Below are 19588 nucleotides of genomic sequence, written 5' to 3'. Positions count from 1 at the left end.
GTGCTGGCACGGCGGGCAGGGCGGCCGTGCGAGTGACTGCAGCCGGCCTGCGCGCTGCTGCCTCACGGCCGCCCCTCTGTTATCGCCCAGCGCTGCTCCACCAGCGTCTAGATTGTCTGGTGCTTCTTCCCACAGAAATTGCTCGAGGCCGTGGTTTACAGTAAGAAACAAACGGCAATAAGCTGAATATGAACTTCTGGTTTCGGTCTAAAGCATCCCGTTGGCCTGAGGCCAAGGGAGAACACCGTGGGTCCCAATACAAAACCGGGAGAGAGCGATGCTCTCTCGTACCCGTGTGCAGAGTGCTACTTTTGCACTTAAAAGCTTGCAAGTCCAGCGTGGTTCTCATGCATCACAGCAACCTCAGGAACACGGGTGTCTGTCGCCTCTGCCATCAGAGTGCGCCAGGGCCCAGTCACAGGCTAGGATGCCATTTTGCAGGATGCTGTGCAAACAGAACAAAGAGCACATGTCCTAAGTGCATAACAAAGACAGCAGTTCGACACAGGTAGAGAGCAGAGAGCAAGCAGACAATGAAATTACACCGGTCAGCATCTCAGCGGCCAAAGCTATTACTGATGCATTGCCAAGAAATGATGGGATTTCGAGAACAAAATACACCCAAGGGGAGTTCTACTGAAGTGTATGAAGACATAAACGTGTTTAAAAATTAAGCAAGTGGACAACACAGAAACTTTCTGATTCTGAAGGCAAAGTTGTCAAGACAAATTTCAGCTAGAAATACTGGGATAGAGAGGGAAAATGCAGGTAAAGCACTTGACACATTAGGGAAACAGTTAAAGACTCATTAATTGGTATGTAACATTTATGCAAAAGAACAAACACTTTCACAAGATTCACAGTTTTCTCTGTCTCTATAGGGATGCTGTGTCAGCAACTGGAAACCTGTGTAGGATTTACTTGTGGTTGGCCATTTATCTTGAATTCCTTCTGCAATCATATCCACTTTCCAGTATTGCTCTTTTCCTCACCTTATGGTTCTCTTTCTGTATTTGCCTGACCCTTTCCTTTCGTTATTGTATATTCTTTCTTCCTTATCTCTTTATGCTTCTCATGCAGTCTTCTGCAAATTATGAATAAAATGTATGGGTTGCACATCTGAGGGTGATGCATGCCACACACAGACAGCTGGCCTGGGTTCATTTGCATTTAGTTACACATCTACATGAACTAGGAGCTCAGACCCAGCTCTCAGCAGCAGAAACAAGCTCATGTTGAAGGCGGTTGTTCTGATACTAAGACAGGAATATATTTTTCCTCTCTTATGGGGACTATTTCTTTCCATTGACTATAAAGAGTGCTTTGCACCAGTGGTCCATAAGTGGATATTTAAAATTGCAAAATTATATGAGGTGTCTCATCTGAACCTCACATCATGTAGAAATCTCTTGATGGGAAGCACTGGAGAAACCTGCCTCCTTATGCCCTTTTCCACAGCACACTCTTTCTACTATATAAATAAACATTATTTCCCCACTTTTGGAAAGTATTTTGAAAGAACTGCTTTCTCTTGACCTTTCCCCTGTCATAGTCCACTTTCTCCATAGCAATTGTGGGAAAATAGAACTTCCACTGATGCTTACAAAGTGCCAAGATATGCTGTAATTCCTCAGGAACCATTCTTGGAGAGGACCATTTCTAATCAGGGGGAGGAAACACACCTGCCAGCCATAAATGCTATTCATAACAGAAGAGTAATGTTTCTGGCTGTTGCATTCCAGACCTTCTGCTTCAAGGTCATCACCCAAATGACCATGCCTAAAAGTCATAATGTTTTCCCTGAGCTCCAACTAACCCTTACTTTGGGAGCTGCAGTGTGATTTGGATGGTACATACAGAAGTTCAGGTGTGTGGGTCATGGTGCAACTCACAGTGGCCATAGGTTTGTGCAAGTGTGGGCCTTATTCTTGAATAATGCTGAAAATGAGGTAAAGACTATTTTCCTTGCATCCTTGTTCTGTCCTCAGATGGAAACACAAGAGGAGACCCCTGAAAGCATCAAGCCATCCCACATCATCTCTACAACTGAGCCAGTAATGAAAGGCATTATTTAGCAGCAAGGCTGGAAAGCAGATGTAAGAGGTGTGTGTAATAGATACTGAAGAGATTCAGGGGGACTTCGATAAAAAGAAAAAGTTGAGAATTCCATAGTCAGGTATTTTATCACTCAGTAGTATTCATGTGAACCCAGAAAACTCATCTGTCTTTGCTAAATATTTGCATGATACATGATCTAGAAAGGTTGAATGACAAAATTGACAGCATCAGTTTTAGCAGTCTTTTTTAAAATGTTTCTGGGAAAGAGAAGGGAGGAATGAACCATCATTTTGAATATGCTTAAATTTTTGACTTTGTCCAGTACAGTTGTTCCAGAGCAATTATTTGCCCCCTGTTTTAATTCAGCTGAGCTAAAGTAAACACAAATTTAAGACAGAAGGGATGGGCATATAATTGTTTCATTTTACATCAGGTATCACTTTCGAGGTAGTGTTTAGTCTCTTATTATCTTAAAATTGACCTTTTTTGTAGCATGGTACAAGGGAAATGCTCATAGTATGTTATTATATTGAAAATTATATATGCTGATAGCTCTGTGGAAGTTATATATTTCAATATGTGGTATAAGTGTTCTGGCATTCGTGACTTCTCAGCTAAATGTTTATTCATAATAAAGAGGATTTGAAAGAGCATGGTAGCAATTTTTAAGAACCTATTGTGTGAAAATCCTTACTGCAGAGAAAATTACACTTGTTCCCCAAAAAACGTGTTCACATAGAAGGTTATTAAGAACAAGCCAGTGCTGTGTAAATCCATACAAAGACTTGCCATTTAGTCAATACTTGAACCATCACTGTGCACATCAAACCTATGCCAGTTGCTGCATTATCAGCATCTTGAGCAATTAAGTAATCACTTTGCCACTGCTTGAGCTTAAAAAACTCTCCCTAAAGATGATTATCATTATGTTGTAGATAAACCACATTTTAACCCCTATGCATAAAAAGGAATACTGCATTAGTACAAAAGTATACTAGAACAAATGCATGTTATTCCAGCATGGTGTATCTGTTATGCTTGGATTTGCACTGATATAATAGAATTAATACAATTAAATCAATAAATGGGAATTTGACTGGTGAGGGTTTTTTTGACATGTTACATACAATAAGGCCTGAATCCTGGCTGAATTTCTATGTGATAGGTGGAGGGGGAAATTAAAAATCAGAGATAGTGAAAAGGGAAAGCTGCTTGCAGACTCTATAATAAAGACAGTAAGATTGGTGAGAGAGCACTGGCCCTCCAGTGTATGTTTGCTCAGCCTCGGGAGCAGCCCAAGCTATCAAAAGAAGTATCAGTGTCTCCTGCAGATCCTGCTCCTCTTGCTAATGTGTGGAGGCAGGAGAGTGAAATTCTGTTTTAGAAAGAGCCAAAACAGAGAGGGACCACACCTAGAATACTTCATAACATCAGAGAGCCTAAAAGCTGTTTTAAAAGAGTTTTCAAAAGTTATTGTCCTCTAAGAAATGGAATTAAATTATCAAACAGCTTACTTTCAGGTAATTATCAAATAATTATTTCAGCAACTGCTTACTTGTCATTCACTCTCCTAGTTTGGGCCCAGGCCTTATTCTTTCAGATTTTGTAGTGAATTTCAAAGTTGCTCAGCTCTATAGTTTCTTTAAATCTTCTGCTTCATCAAAGAAAACTCTTAAAATTGAAGTTTGCCTACATTTTTCCATTTAGCCTCTCCCTGAGGTAATCGAAGATGTGAAGGACCACTGCTAGGAATGAAAGACCATTCTCAATATGCACTAAATATTTCTGGTCCTTGTGCTAGGCTTTGGTGGCACATACTTCAGTCTTCTTTTAGACTGAAGAAAAATGACTTTGGATAGGCCAGATTGTTAATAAATAATACTGATATTTAATTCTATCATACCTCATACAGAAGAGGTTTGAAAAAAACTGCCTGTGAATGCTGAATTGAAGGTATGCCAGGTGATTGCTTCAGACCCTGAAAAGATGTTCACACCTTCTGTTTGTACTTGAGGAACCAAAGGAAGTTTTCAAATGGTGAAAGAATGGCTCCTCCAGGGCAAATCTTTCAAAGTGGTAAAGCCGGATTTTGCTTTAACTATCTGTAAAGGAAGCAGATGGAGACAAAGCTCACTAGCATCTGTGAATTTGGATCTCCAGGGTTAAAGAAACTCTGTGTGAAGCTGCCCTTATCAACTATTTGAATTTGGGGCTGAATCTTTCCCTATCTCACCAATCAATGTGAATTGAGATAGTGTCCCACACACCCTGTGCCAAGCGGAAATTTATTTGGGCAAAGCCAGTTTCCTGAGGAGGAATAGGTATATATTGTTCAGGCTGCTTTAGACAGAAAAGAAAATCTCTGCTGCCACTTCTTGCTGACATCAGCATAAGATCTAGCTGGTTACAGGGGTGAACACATAGATACTGCAATTAGCAAGCCCAGCTCCCTTGGGGCTACAGGACGAGGGGTGGAGGGGGAAATCCTACTCTCAATGCTCTCCGTTCATTCTGCTCCTTGATTTCATCGTGTGCTTGATCCCTCCTAATCTGCTCCCACGTTTCTTTTCTGCTACTTGTCATCTTTCCGGTTGTTTTTTTTCCTCCTCCTCTCTATGCATTTCTTCATTCTCCTTCCTGCTTTCTTTATGTCTGAGATTTGCCTGCCTACCTGGTCTTCTGCCTTACTAGTTCTGCCTGCTCCATCCTTCAAGTTCGTTTTCTGTAATGTCTCACTCTTCTCTTGCTTGATTTTCAGTTTCACTGATGTTGTCCCTTTTAGAAGTTGTTTTAAAGTGTTAAAATCTGACAGGAGGTTGAGTTTCCTATTTTTGTGTCACACAGGTGGCAGGCTTCCCACGGAATTAGTGCCAAAGGAAGAACAGCAGCCCAAAGGAGATTTCAGTTTACAGCAATATTTAAAGCATTCTGAATCTGATTAGGGAATATGGCTGAAAGTCACATAGCTTCTTGGTCCTACATAGCATTTTTTAAAGGCTTTCAAGGAAAGAAATTAAATACTGGAACTGAAGCCTCTAAGCCAGTTCCATGCTTAGTTCAGTGCTCCAACATCATTTCAAGACAGCACAAAAACACCTACTGCAAAGGCTGGATTCACAAGTGCCATAAGCTGCCTTTGGATCCAAAGTGCTGTTCAATTTTTCTCACTGTAAATCTTGGATTTTAAACTCCTCCAGATTTACTCTGAGATCAGAATTTGACTTAAAGGCATTATCTTTGACTAACAATGGGAAGAGGGTGAATGTGTCTGCAATGTGGAATCAGTAGGAAAAAAAGATACTGCACATGTACTGATCTTTTTCACATGTAATAGAAGTAATGAATGAATGAAACAACCTTCTGTCAGGGAAAAAACACACAAAGATGATTAGTCCTTAAGAAGAATGTCTTTTCTGTGTGTAATAAAAAGCATATTTCACTGCTTATAATGTATACACACATACAAACACAGAGACATGGGTACTTAAACATCCAAAGAAGTGTAAATTTTTCTTTAAAAGTATTCCAAAATAGATTACATTTTCATTATGAAATATTCTGAGGTAAGAGATCTCCATGAGAAACCTCATGAATCCCTTTTTTTCCAATATCCACATTATTCTAGGTAAGGAAGATAATGAGTGTCATAGAAGTGCAACATGCAGGAGTGCTGGTAAGAGATCTCACTTTTCTTTTTTGGCTTGGAATTATTTGCTTGGTCTCAGTTTGTCAAAGCTTATCCTCTTCATGACATAATCTATATCAGTATCTTCTGTCTCCAGCTCCAGTGATACATTTCCATTTTTTGTTGTTTTTTCCTCCTACTTTTCATTAAATTGAATGCATAGTATAGAATAAAAAAGAAACAAAAAGGAATTAAAAAATGAATAAGGATCAGACCCAGCCAATAAAACATGTCTGTGTGGATTCAGAATCAAGGCCAGGTGGGGAAGCCTCTTCCCTGAGGAGAAGACAGTTTCCTTGCAAATGTGCTAAGGTTATTGCAATGCCAGTATCCCTAAATAACCATGCACTGCATCCTATCACCCTTTTGTCCCTCTTCCCATCCCAAGTCCATTTCTTGGACTTGCAGTGTTGCTATGTGCAGGGCTGGACTGTGTAGACTCAATATTGCATAAAAGTGTTTTACACAGAGCTTCTTTTTCAAAATTAATTTGAAATACTAATTTCAAAATTAGTACGTAAATGAGAGAAAGACAGAAAAATTAAATTCTTTAATTAATCTGGAGTGTACCCTCAGGCTTTTCCTGTAGGTTTAGAGCACTGTTTACAGTGAGCCTACTGCACTGACAGGTGGTGTGGGGCTGGAAGAAACAGAAATCTCCCAGAGGAGCCTGTCAGTTGACATGGATCAGTGTTGATTCCTTCTGTTAGGTAATTGCTCAAGTAGCAGATTCTCCAAATTGTTCAGAAATCAAGAAAAACATATCAAAATAAAAGACTATTGAACCTTGCAGTGCTGCTATTTTTAAGATGACTCAAACCTTTAAAAAGACCATGGAAAAAAATACTGCAATTATCAAGATGATCATCACAGATCACCATCACTGGAAGTTGAATATTGAGATGACTTCACAATGCAGCTACTCCATGGGGCTTGACTAGGGCTGCCAAATGACCATGAGGCTGCATGGCTAATGCTGCAAAGGCACATCATTGATGCAAAAGCTCTGCTCCCAAGCTAAACTGCTACCCTCATGACAAATTTTGTTACAAGTTGAATATCAGTCAACAATGTGCCCTGGCATCCAGGAGGGCCAACTATGTTCTGAGATGCAGCATCACCAGCCAGGACAAAGGAGGGGATTGTCCCACTCTGCTCTGCACTGGCAGGAGGCTCATCTTGAGTTCTGAGGGCAGTTTTGGGTCCTACAATATAAGGAAAATATAAAGCTATTGGAGAGTGTCCAAAGGAGGGCAACACAGATGGTGAAGGGCTTTAAGGGGAAACCATTTGAGGAGTGTCTGAGGTTACTTGGTCTGTGCAGCCTGGAGGAGACTGAGGGGAGAGCTCACTGCAGTCTGCAACATCCTTGTGAGGGGAAGAGAAGGGGCAGGTTCTGATCTCTGCTCTGTGGTGACCAGTGGCTGGACCTGAGGGAATGGCCTGGAGCTGAGTCAGGGGAGGTTTAGGTTGGATATCAGGAAAAGATTTCTCACCCAGAGGGTGTTTGGGCACTGGAACAGGCTCCCCAGGGAAGTGGTCACAGCACCAGCCTGACAGAGCACAAGAAGTGTTTGGGCAACATTCTCAGACATCTGGTGTGATTCTTGGGATGTCCTGTGCAGGGCCAGGAGTTGAACTTGATCATCCTGATGGCTCCCTTGCAAATCCTCATATTCTATGATTCTATGACTAATTCTGCATCAGAGTTATCATCATCTGTAGCTGTTACACACTCTTAACTAACCCTCAGAATGCTCTCTTACAGTCCTACAAAGAAATCTTCAAAGAAACCCTGAGATCAAGGCAGTGTAAGCACAGTGTAAGCACAAGCTTTAAGTCAGCTTTGACTGACAGTTTCTGATTTATGTTTTCAAACATACCAACTAGATCTCTGTCTCAGTTTGTTCATTACCACTTGCAAAATAAATAAGGACACTTATTGCCTTGATGTATCTCTTCCAGAATAAAGTCTTTATACATAATCTATTAAATTTTGTATTTCAGAGGAGAACTGCTCTTTCCTGAAGACTAGATTTATGAAAAGACTATCTAGAATCTTCTATTTTTAATTAATTGCAAATTCTGTAGCATTCCAAACAACTCTAATGTCCAAATTTGTTCTCACAAAATTTATATAGCTACTACCATTTTCATATAAACCTTGAAAAATATTGCTAAGAATGAAATGTTGAATGCCCTTTTTATCATACCAGTAGAATATGTAGTAAAGGCATTTCCCTTATCCTTGAGAAAGTATGCTTAAGCAGATAAAGTAATTAATAATGTGAGATATTAGGCCATACATCAACAACAAAATATTTGTTAGCTGCACATGTAAGACTTTAAACAAATTCAGGCATTTTAGATGTACTGGAATTGTTTCAAAGAAAAAAATATCCTATAATTGGGTTTATTTGTTGGAAAAAAGCTATTGCACAGTTAAGAAGAGAGACAAATATCTGAAACTCTTTAGCCATGTCTCTCATTAATGTGCAGTAGATACTGTGCTTGGGTTAATCATCACACTCTTACACGAGCCATTCAACTGTAGGTAACTCCAGGTAAGACTCTGTCCCTGTGTAACTAGAAGATAACTAACTGTATTGCAGACATAGGGAAGAAGCAGTTCCACAAGAAAGTGTCAGGAAAAAATTGATTGACTTTGTCTTCATTTGGTAACTTCAGGAGGTCAAATACAAGAGAAGTCGTGAAGCTTCAAAGTCTAAAAATTGTGTATATTCTAAGAGCTGTTTGTTCTGTCTTCTTCAGAGTCTGGGACACTAGCCAGAATAGCACTGCAACAGCACCTGACAGATAAAATTAAAGCATGAATCATAATCTCTCTAGTCTGCCAAACTGAGCTTTATTCAATTTGTAGCTTTAAGATGGATTACAGTTTGATGGCATGTCCTGAAGCTAACTATCCCTTAATTTCAAACGGTGTTGTGAGAAGGTTGTGTAGTGGCACTGGGGTACAAACGTGGGTTTGTGTGATGAGAATTGAGTAGAGGGAGTTCAAATTGTAATGGTTTCTGTTGTGTAAATTTAAATGAAATACCAGCTGGATATTTGCCAGGATGAGCTATCATTCTGACAGAGCAGAGCACTTAAGTATATTGAGTGAACTCTTTGAACTCATCTAAAAGAATAAAGGTCACTGTAACAGTCAAGGCAGAGAAAATGTGGAATGCTACAAAAACAAACATTCAAAATAGCAGCGATAATAAATTATTTAAATTGAATTTGAAATATGGCATTCTTGATGTTTGGAGCCTTTTTCTTAGGTATGAAGAAGAAGGACAGCAGAGTACACATGGAAGAAAGTCCATTTTAAGGTAGAAGGGTATTATTTTCATAATGCTAACATTATTAATAAGCCAATCTTCCAAAACAAATCTACATAATCTATAATCTTTGAAGCTATAGAATTGGTTGAGTTCCACAATAAGTATCATCCTTACAATTTGTATTTTAGACACTGCAGCAATCAAAGGCTGACATAGCTTCAAAGAGTAATATGACATAGGTTGAAGTTCAATTTAGCGTGCTGGTAATGGACAAAGCAGTGGAATTTTTAAGTTGGTTTGACTGGGACAGGGGATGCACATACAGGAATCTGCAATCATCAGATTACCTTGATACGCATGACTGAATATAGGCTTAGTTAAAATAAACAGGTTGTAATTGCCAACTAACTGCCTGCTTTATTTAGACCAATAAAAAAGTCAAATGCAATCTAAGAGGCTTTTAGATTTGTATATCTTAACAATTTTCATAATCCATTGATCAAAGGATAGTATAGAAACAAAGCAGACTATTCAGTTTAGAATTCAAAGCATTTTTACATTTGAGATATCAACTCACAAAAATAAAGTATCTAGCAGACTTCAGTGCAAGAATATGCATTTACTTGTAGTCTTATTGATAGTGTTCATTAAGGACCTGACATCCAGTTCACTGGTTGCAAATACAACCAAATCTGGGAAAAAGTAGAATCTGATTTTGATAGGAGTAGCTAGTGGCTGCAGTTGATATATTTTCCAAGATTATTTTCAGTTAAATTAGTGATTCTTAATATTGACTCCAATTTAACATTAATTGTTGTCTGAGAATTTCTTTAAAAAGTTTTTACCAGAAAGCCTGTGAGGAAACGCAATAAGACATAATAAAGGTACCATAATACCCCACCAAACCTGAAGATATAAATGTGGAGTCTTGGCTCGGCTAAAAAACAGCTGAAGTTTTGAGCCAGATTCATAAGTGGGCAGTGACTCCTTTGTGCTGCTACATTGCAAGGCAAAGGGAGACACAAGTTAGGCCAGGATTACTGAACAACTGCTTTGCATTAGTGGGTGAACTAACACCAGTGAAAGAGACTGATCATCAATTGACCAGCAGGCAGGCGCAGACATGCTTACAAGAGTGGCACTGGGGACCAGGTGGTAATTATGTGTGTTGTCAGGGGAAGCTATTAACAGATGAGGCCAGTGTCCCCAGTTGCTTTTGCCCAGCTGAGCTGATCATGGAAATCAGTGAGTGAGGAAGCATGACACTTGACTTTTATTTCCAGGTGTACGTGTACAGATACATCTATACAGACATGCATATATACACTAGGCTATAGATCTGCACCTGCTTATTGCTTATAGCAGCTTCTATGGCAGTCCTTAGTGTCAAACTATCAATGTACGTCCATACAAAGCCTATAAGTGACATTTCAGGGGACTTAACACTGAAGAAAGTTTGAGTGCTCCTATGTTTTTACATTATTGAACAAAATAATGAACAAAAAAATTGCATCCTCTCCATGCTCTAGAAAGCATGTGGCAACCCAGACAGAGCTCCAGAAAAACATGCAGCCAGGTCTTAGGCTGAAGATGTTGTCTATCTAAACTTTTAGTAAAGCATTTGACACCATTTCCCACAGCATCCTCTTGAGGAAATTGGCTTCCCATGGTGTGGAGAGGTGCTAGGTTAAAAACTGTCTGGATGGCCGGACCCAGAGAGTGGTGGTGAATGGAGTTACATCCTGCTGGGCACCACTGGGGTTCCCAGGGCTCAGTATTGGGGCCAGTCCTGTTTAATATCTCCAGTGATGATCTGGACGAGGGGATAAAGTGCATTTTCAGTCGGTTTGCAGGTAACACCAAGGTGGGTGGGAGTGTTGATCTGCTGGAGGGGAAGAAGGCCCTGCCACGGGATTAGGACAGGCTGGATAAGATCAACAAGGCAAAGTGCTTGGTCCTGTACTTGGGCCACAACAACCTCGTGCAGTGCTACAAGCTGAGGGAAGAGTGAGTGGAAATCTGCTCATAGGAAAAGGACCTGGGGCTGCTGGTTGACAGCAGCTGAACATGGGCCAATGTGTGCCCAGGTGGCCAGGAAGGCCAGTGGCATCCTGGCTTGCAACAGCAATGGTGTGGCCAGCAGGACCAGGGCAGGGACTGTCCCCTGTACTTGGCACTGGTGAGGCCACACCTCGAATCCTGTGTCCAGCTCTGGGCCCCTCACTACAGTAAAGGCATTGAGGGACTGGATCGTGTCCATGGAGCTGGTGAACAGTCTGGAACTTAAATAAGGATCAGCTGAGGGATGTGGGGGTGTTTATCCTGGAGAAAAGGAGGCGGGGGAAACCTTATCACTCTCTACAGCTGCCTGAAAGGAGGCTGGGATGATGTGGGGGGCTCAGCCTCTTCTCCCCTGTAACAAGCAATAGAACAAGAGGAAATGGCCTCAAGTTGCAGAAAGGAAGATTTAGAATAGCTATTTGGAGAAATTTGTTCATAGAAATGGTTGTCAAGTATTGGAACAGTCTGCTCAGAAAAGTAAATCACCTGAAAATTTTCATAAAACTCATGTGGATACAGCTCTTGAAGACATAGGTTGGTAGTGAATTTGTTGTGGTGCTAGGTGATGGCTGGACTTAATGATCTTGGAGGTCTTTTCCAACCTTAACAGTTGCATGATTCTAGCAGAGATGTGGGATAAAGGACTAGCAAATAACAAATTTCTGAAGTGACTGATTTAGGTTTTTATGCTTTCTATTTTAAGTTAAAAATTAGTTAAAACATTTTATCAGTACATTGTCAGAAAAAGTGCTGTACTTGAAGGATAGATGATGCAGCCTATGACATATCCTTGGTGATGCATCCTACAATCCATACAAAAGGATCTTGAACTTTGATATGTACAAAGCAAAGAAGTTTTGAATCATTCTCTCAGATCTCTATATGAAGACACATACTAGAATCACACCAGTACTCTATGTTCCTTACAGTACATTGAAAGTCTGGAACTGGAGGAAAAAAATAATTCACCCGTGGTGATGATATTACAGATTTTATATAAGCTTTCTCTGATGTTCAAAAGTTGTAAGAAAGGGTTGTCATAGTAGGCATAGTTAGGATGATCTCTAACAGCATGCTGCCATTTCAGTATGAAGTCCTCAGTAAAGAGCTTGGAAGAATTATTTCTGGCCAGCTGAATCACAGTGTCTTAGATGTGCTGATGAATGGTGTTGCTATACAAAACCTCTGAGTTCAGAAGCAACCTTAAAATGTCTGTTTCCAGTGTTATCAAAGATGGGAAGTATTGTAAAGCTAATGCTACCCATATAAAGATGAATGGCAGGAACATCAGTGATCATATGAGCATGTCATAGCTGTGCTTGGACAGTGGGAAAGCCAGGGAATTGAAAGCAAGAGACAGTAAGTTCCATAAGATGGTCTGAGTGAAACTTTATTTTTATTATGTGGTATGTTTAATTTTTAATTAGCAAGGAAGAAGGTTCAGAGACCCCCAGAGCCTACAGCTCCAGGGACATTGGGCCTGGAAAAGGCATGCCAAGGAGGACACAGCATTACAGCATTATTCCTGAAGGAATCATTTTTACCTAGGCCACCCATGTAACCTGGAGTTTTCATACCAAAGGTTTAACCTAAATAATTAGGTATAGGGTTGGGGTTCAGACAACCAGCAGGCATACAGCTCCACAGACACTGGAGCTTGAAAAGAGATCCCTTGGTGAGCAGGACACTGCACCTACACTGTTCCTCCCACATTTTCCAGTCTGGGCCACTCATAGTATCTGGTACATTGCCCTCAACCCTAAGCTGCCATTAGGGTCAAGGGGTAGGGTTAGGGTTCAGAGAACCACAAAGAAAAGTCCCAGGGACTCCAGGTCTGAAAAAGGTGAGGCAAGGAGAACAAGAAGAAAATCACCAGCATTGCTCTCTCCACATCTTTCTGGTCTGAGCTAGTCATGGTACCTGAGACCTCAGCCTCAACCAAAAACCACAATTAGAGTTAGGATGAGGGTTCAGAGAACCACAAAGCCTACAACAATAAGAACACTGAGGCTTGAAATGGCATGCCAAGGAGAGCACAAACATTGACATTTCTTACATGTTACTTAACTCACTTGTCCATGGTACATGGAGTCTCAGCCATACCCAAAAACACTGTTAGGGTCAAGGGATAGAGTTTGGGTTCAGAGAACCAGTGTTTACAGCTCTATGGACACTGGGGCTGTACAAGGCATTGCAAGGGGACCATAGAAATGCACCAACATTGGTCTCTCCACATCTTTCTTATGTTAGCCACCCATGGGGGACCTTAGTTTCAACCCTAAGTCTGCCTTAGGTTTAGGGTTATGAATTCATATGGGTTCCAGGGACAGTGGAAGAGGCATATCATGGAGAGCCCAGCACTATGCCAACATTTCTTTATGACATGTTTGTAATCTTGGCCTCCTATAGTCCTGGAGACCTCAGTTTCAGACCTCCTACATTTCAGGATTACATAATCCAAGATATTTTACATACAAAGTATAGTTCTTGGAAAAAACTACCAGCTTCTGAGTTCCTTTAGTAGATAGTTAAAAAAACGAAACAAAACCACAAAGAATATTATACATAGGGTAGCAACTGTATCTTTTTTCCTGCTGCACATGAAATATTTTATACAGGCAGATGTGATTTCAGAGTCATTCTCTGTGTTTGAAATCAAATAGAGATGGAAGAATCAGAGCAGCTGTAAAAGTAGTAATACACTAAGTAGTTTGAATTTTTTGTAGGCTGTCCTTGCAACATGTAAATTTCCAGAATCATGGCAACATTCTTTACTCCAGCCTGGTTTGACACTCCTGATCACTGGACCTTAGTCTGCTATATTCCTTCAGTGAGCCAGCTGAGAACCCTTCCTTTGTTAGTTGACAGGGTCAAATTTACTGCCTGAATTGATCCACAGACTGTATTTCAAGATACAGTGTTTACTCTGAAATAGACAGTGGACACAAATTCACTCTTCTTTAAACTTACTTGAGGTTGCTTACATGTGTTTCCAACTCAGCCCTGGAGTTCCCTGAGTTTTTGTCTGTCTGCCACTGTAAATCTTCATTGACCTGCTTAAATCCAAGCATTCACTCTGGATTTTGCAGAGATTTAAATGAATGCAGACTTGCCAGTTTTATTTTCTTTGGGTTTCCTTTTCCACCTGAAATAAAGTAAGCAGATGGAATCTCAAGTCTTCTGAGAATAACCGCAGGGAAGTTGTTTTCCGTGGGTGTGAAAAAACAAGCTAGAGGATAATTTGGAATTTATTGCTGCTGAGTCTGGAGAAATTGTGCCACTTCTGAGAAACTTAAGGAGGCATGGGGAAAGCACATATTATCATGTAAACTTTGCTAGAAAAAAGAGCCACGTCAAACTGGTTAGTTTCCACAAAAATTGCTGATATGGAAATAATAGACAAATTGTTATTTTTCTGGATTATGTTAAATGATGTCTGGATTAAGTTGTATCAAAACCCCCCAAATTTACAGCTTCTCTCTTTAGAAACCTATGTTAATGGATATGAATACATACATTAAGGGAGACTTGTTTATTGACAGCCAAAGTATTCTGACATAATTAGAGCACTCCACAGTCTTCCATAATGGATAGTGTTAAATTTGGAGTCTATCTGTGTTAGAAATCACTCACTGTATTAATAGATGCCAGCTGTGAGATAAGCCTCTGACAGCTTCTTAAAAAATACTGTTATTCACTCACACTGACTTCATGTGTAGCTAATCACTGCATTTGTTGCTGAAAGCTAAAAAGAAAACTACCACTTCACTTTACCATTGTAAATATTTAACTAATGAAGTACAAAATATTCTCTGGCTTGGTTTTGTTCTCTGCCAAATGAAATACTATTTTAAAATAATCATTCTTTCCTGTTTAATTTGTTTGACGAAGAAGTTATGATAGGGTGTCTTACCAGCTCTGCAGCTTCACAGGAAATTTCTCATAGAATATTTTTATCTTCAAAATCACCTGAAGAAAAATTTTAATGCAAGTATTTCTGAAGAGCAAATGGTAACTAATCATGCTGCTTCACAATCCCTTTTTGCGAGCTAATTGTAGGCTGCTGCCCAAGGCAGTGTTCCCTTTCCCTGCCCAGTGGTCTGTTCCTGTCTCCCTCATGCCTTGGCAGCCTTAGGCACAGGGCAGGGCATGGGGAGCTGGATCACCCTCCCAGGCTAACTGTAACCCCTCTGCTGGGTTTGCTGCAGAGTTCATTTTCTCTGCTCTGATCTGTGAGCTAGTCCAGCTCAGCCCATAGCTGTTTGATTGGAAACAGCAGGAGCTTGCAACCAGAGGCAAGGAGGAGAGAGCTGGCCTCTTCTTCCTAGGCTGCAGACTCAAGCTTCATTGCACACAAGTCAGCAACACAAAATAGGTAACCTCAGCAAAAATATAGTATTGGAGGTTGCACTGAAAATCAGTCAAAAAACCCAAATTGTTCTAACAACAACAACAACAAAAAAAGATGGATCTGATCTAGGATCAAAAGATAGAAAAGTCTTCAAACAGGCAACTTACTGAAAAGTGAAAAGCTCTTTGTAGTTTATCACTTATTTAATAGTAGAGACATAAGTGGTATTTCACAAAGACATGACTTGATTCCTGGCACTCTCAACCTAAGCTCTCAGTCTGCACATTGCAAGACAGAGGCACAGAGACCAGCTTACATCACGGGGTTGCAGTCCTAAAGGATCAGATGCTGTATTAAATAATTGAACATGATAATGGGAGAGCTGACCCAGACAGTGAGTAGATGCATCTACATTAACTTACAAGAATGGAACTGTACTATCTCACAGCTTGTTAATGCTAGAAGCTAAGGCCCTGCTTTTGCAGGTTTTTTTTTTTGGCTGGGTGGCCCCACCTTTCCCCATTTTTTTTGCCTCTGTCACTCTCTGATCCATGGGTGAGCCAGGTCAGCTCTTGAGGTCATTTTCTAGCAGCTTAGCCAGTGGATTCCCAAAAATTGTGGGATCACATGAGCAGTTAGAAGAACCAGAGAGACTGGGGGGTGGAAACCATGCCTCTGTGAACAGCTAGGCATCCTATTGTCTCAGTTGTAATGGGAACCCTCCCCGAAGTCCCCCAAAGCACTGATTATTTGCATTCAATTGATAACATTAGTGACAGCTATAACCAACTACAGCTGGTTATTTTATATTAAAAAAAAAAAAAAATCACAGAATAATTCAAGTTAGAATGATCTCAAGAGGTCTCTGGCCCAATCTCCTGATCAAAGAATTCAGACTGGTTTGCTTAGGTTTTTGGGGTTTTTTGCCCTCAAAAACAATTCTCTTTATTTGAAAATATGCACAATTTATATAAAGTTAGTTATATTTTCCGGGCCTTTCATCTGTCACAAAAGTATCTAATACAGCTTTAGGGAGAGAACAAAATGTTCACTTTTCTGTTTGGGCTGCTCAGGTGCTGGCAGAAGAGCACTCTGGAAACACCTCTCTGCAAACAGTGCACTGGGACACTTTTATCCTCCTCTCTCAGGAGGAATCAGTTCATGGGTAGCGTTTCTCAGGGGCTGATGAGAGAATTATGAACCCCCTGGAAGCTTTACTTTCCTCTAACCATTTCAACTTGCTGAATGAAGCAGGTGAACGCAGCCTCCTGCTCACCCTGTCTAACCTGGAACCTTAAAGTTGGACAGCAGGGGTAGCAGGAAGCAGGAATATTTCCTGGGGAAGAGGTGGGTGCCTATGAACTGCAGGGAGAATAACTCTTCACCCCAGCACAGCTGGATCTGGAAAAGGACACCTGTCTGTAATATGGGATGTACATATATGGTTGTATCTTCTTTAATTTGTTTTGTTTTGTTTTAAAAGAAGCAAGAAACCTACTTAAAAAGTCTGTTACATAGGCAGCAGAGTCAGCCACCCAAAAATCATGAGATGCCAGGTGACTACACGACCTTGACTCAGTCCCCTGTGCAAAGTGCATTATGCAGTATCAGCACTATTGCTCCTCCATGGGATCTCCATCTGCTTGAGTGCAGAATACAGAGGAAAAAAGACTAACAGGGGGATCTTAAACTTGCTACTTTCTAACATTCAAAAGCTTCACCTTGGCCCTATTCCTGTAATGCAGAGGGTAACATGCAGTACGTGCATGATGTGTGGACATATGTATACTTGGAAGAAAGTTCTTATCTGAACAAAAAGTAAAAATGTCTTGAAAGATAATGAAAAAATTATTAATGATGAAATATGACTTAATCCCTTTCTATAATTCATGTTAACTCTAGACTTACAAGGTCATCTTAAGCAATTTTTAGTTTATCATAGCAAATTTAAAATAAACATAACCAAGCTTGGATGAACAGTCACATGGGGAGAAAAATCTAGCAGCTGCCTTCAAATAACCATTACTGTCCCAAAGGTGAAGAGGTAAGAGAATGGCCTAAGGCCACTCAGAGCCAGACCCTCTGCACTTCAGAAGATGCAACACTGAGAAAGCTGAGATGATGCAAAAGCTGAGAGGAGAGCTCACATACAGTAGCATCTTTTGATACTAATTCTGTCCTTTTCCCAACCTTCTTAACTCTTTCAGGTTTTTTTTTGGGGTTTTTTTTTTTTGTTGTTGTTGTTTTTTTCTTTTTAAATTTTCCTTTGTATTCTTTTCCCTCCTTCCAGTGTCTGAAGTAAATTCCAGAAGACATCATATGCATAATATCAGCTGCATTAAAATTTTTAATTGTTTAGGTCTTGGAGCTATTTTCAGATAAAATTTCTTATCCTCCTGTGATTCCTTGTGAAAGGCAAGAAATCTCTAGAATGGACTCAAAGGTGGGAAATCTCTGCCACATACTGAGTTCAGCAACACTCTTGTCTAGCTTTCTGTCTCTATTGTTTTATGTTGCCTTTTTGAATGAGATACAGAAACGATATACTGGCTTTTATTTCGTCCTCCAATTCCTATTGAGAAAATGAGGGAATTATAACTATTTGGTAGCAACAGACATTGGGCAAAGAAATACAGTGGGAAGGTGAACAGGAGGTTTTCAATTGATTTCGTGTGATTAAGATTCACACTACTGTTTTACAAAGAGACATAATTAATTTCTAAATGTCCCTACAATTAAAGGGACAAAAGGTGCCTGCATTTAATCAGAAAAACACACACAAAAGAGCAACACTGTAAAATATGAAAGACCTTCTGACATAAATAAGATGTCTTTAAAAATACTATTTTAATTCAGATCATGTGTTTGTTAATTAAGGGCATTAACTAGGGACACAGTCATCCTAACTGGCATGCATATGCATTCATCCATAGACATAGCCTGGAGGGGTGGTGATCAATTATTCAGCATGGCATTTTATGCTGCCTCCACCTTTCACAGCACATAATCCACCAGATTGTGATCAGTAGCAAATATCTGAACAGAAGCAAATGTGAAAACAATATTTTTTGGTTGAACCTGAGTGAGATTTTAATTTCTTCAGTAAAAACTCTCATCAGTCACTAGATAATGGAAGATGCACGAGCCTGGTTCCTTCTGTTCTTCAAAAAGAGCTGAGCTGGAAGTTTCCCATTCTCCAAATATCCCATATGCTTCAGCATTCAAACCTTTCAGAATTCTGCCCCATCCATCACATTTACTGTCACCTCCTCCTCCCCCAAATCCTGACTGCTGGTCCAGAGATAGAGAGCAGCATATTGATAGAGAACAACTCTCCCTGTGTGCTTTTCCAGTTTTGAAGCTGCCTAAGAGTGCAATCAAAACTGCTGCTCCAGCTAAAGCTGATGGAAACAATGAGGTCACCCCCACACACCCACCAGTTTCTTCTCCATCCTCCCCACCTACCTCCAGCTCAGATCTCCTGGGCAACCCCAAAACTAACTGTAGCTGAATACCCCACTAAAAACCTGTTTATTTTCTGTTGGATCAGGGAAGCTGATTCACCCTGAAGTTGCACAATCCCTTGATGTGAGGCAAGGAAAAGAACAGGGACACACATGGGAGTGGGGACATGAAGACAGAAAAGCTGCCATTTTTGGTTGCAGCCCACATTTGCACAAGATTAAGAGCAGCATAAACCACTCCTGGAGATGAATGTGTTGACCACAATTTCTCTACTGAAAAATAAAATATTTTTGCAAGGTAACATAAGCTACTTCCTACTCTTTTTGAGTTCTTTAGTTTGCTTTTCATTTCTCAGCTGGAGGCACAATCTATGCACTTGAGAAATTAAATACATGTGATAATTCCTTCAAATTAAATGTGAATTTGTTTTGGTGGGATTTAAATTTTTTTTTCTTAAACTGTCACAAACACATTCCTGAATGAAACTATGGATGACTATTTTTGTACTTATTCTCTCACTAAGTTATGTATACTTCATATCCTTGCCTTTTAGTATGAGGTAGGCTTTATAAAATTTTTTTTGTAGCAAATAGCTTTTTTTTCCCTTATGACAGGAAGAACATACCAGAGATCATTATAAAACAATCAAGACCATTAATCCTACTCTTCTCCTGGGGG

General features: G+C 40.1%; 1 protein-coding gene across 1 annotated transcript in view; it reads right to left on the bottom strand.

Moving 5' to 3' along the window:
- GXYLT1 (glucoside xylosyltransferase 1) overlaps positions 1–19588 on the bottom strand; it is a 237383-nt gene that overhangs the window by 67001 nt on the left and 150794 nt on the right. The window lies entirely within an intron of this gene.

The sequence above is a fragment of the Erithacus rubecula genome (genome assembly GCF_903797595.1).
Source record: "Erithacus rubecula genome assembly, chromosome: 4".
Taxonomy (NCBI): domain Eukaryota; kingdom Metazoa; phylum Chordata; class Aves; order Passeriformes; family Muscicapidae; genus Erithacus; species Erithacus rubecula.
The sequence above is the reverse complement of the archived record's forward strand: the minus strand, read 5'-3'. Positions and strand labels throughout refer to the sequence as shown.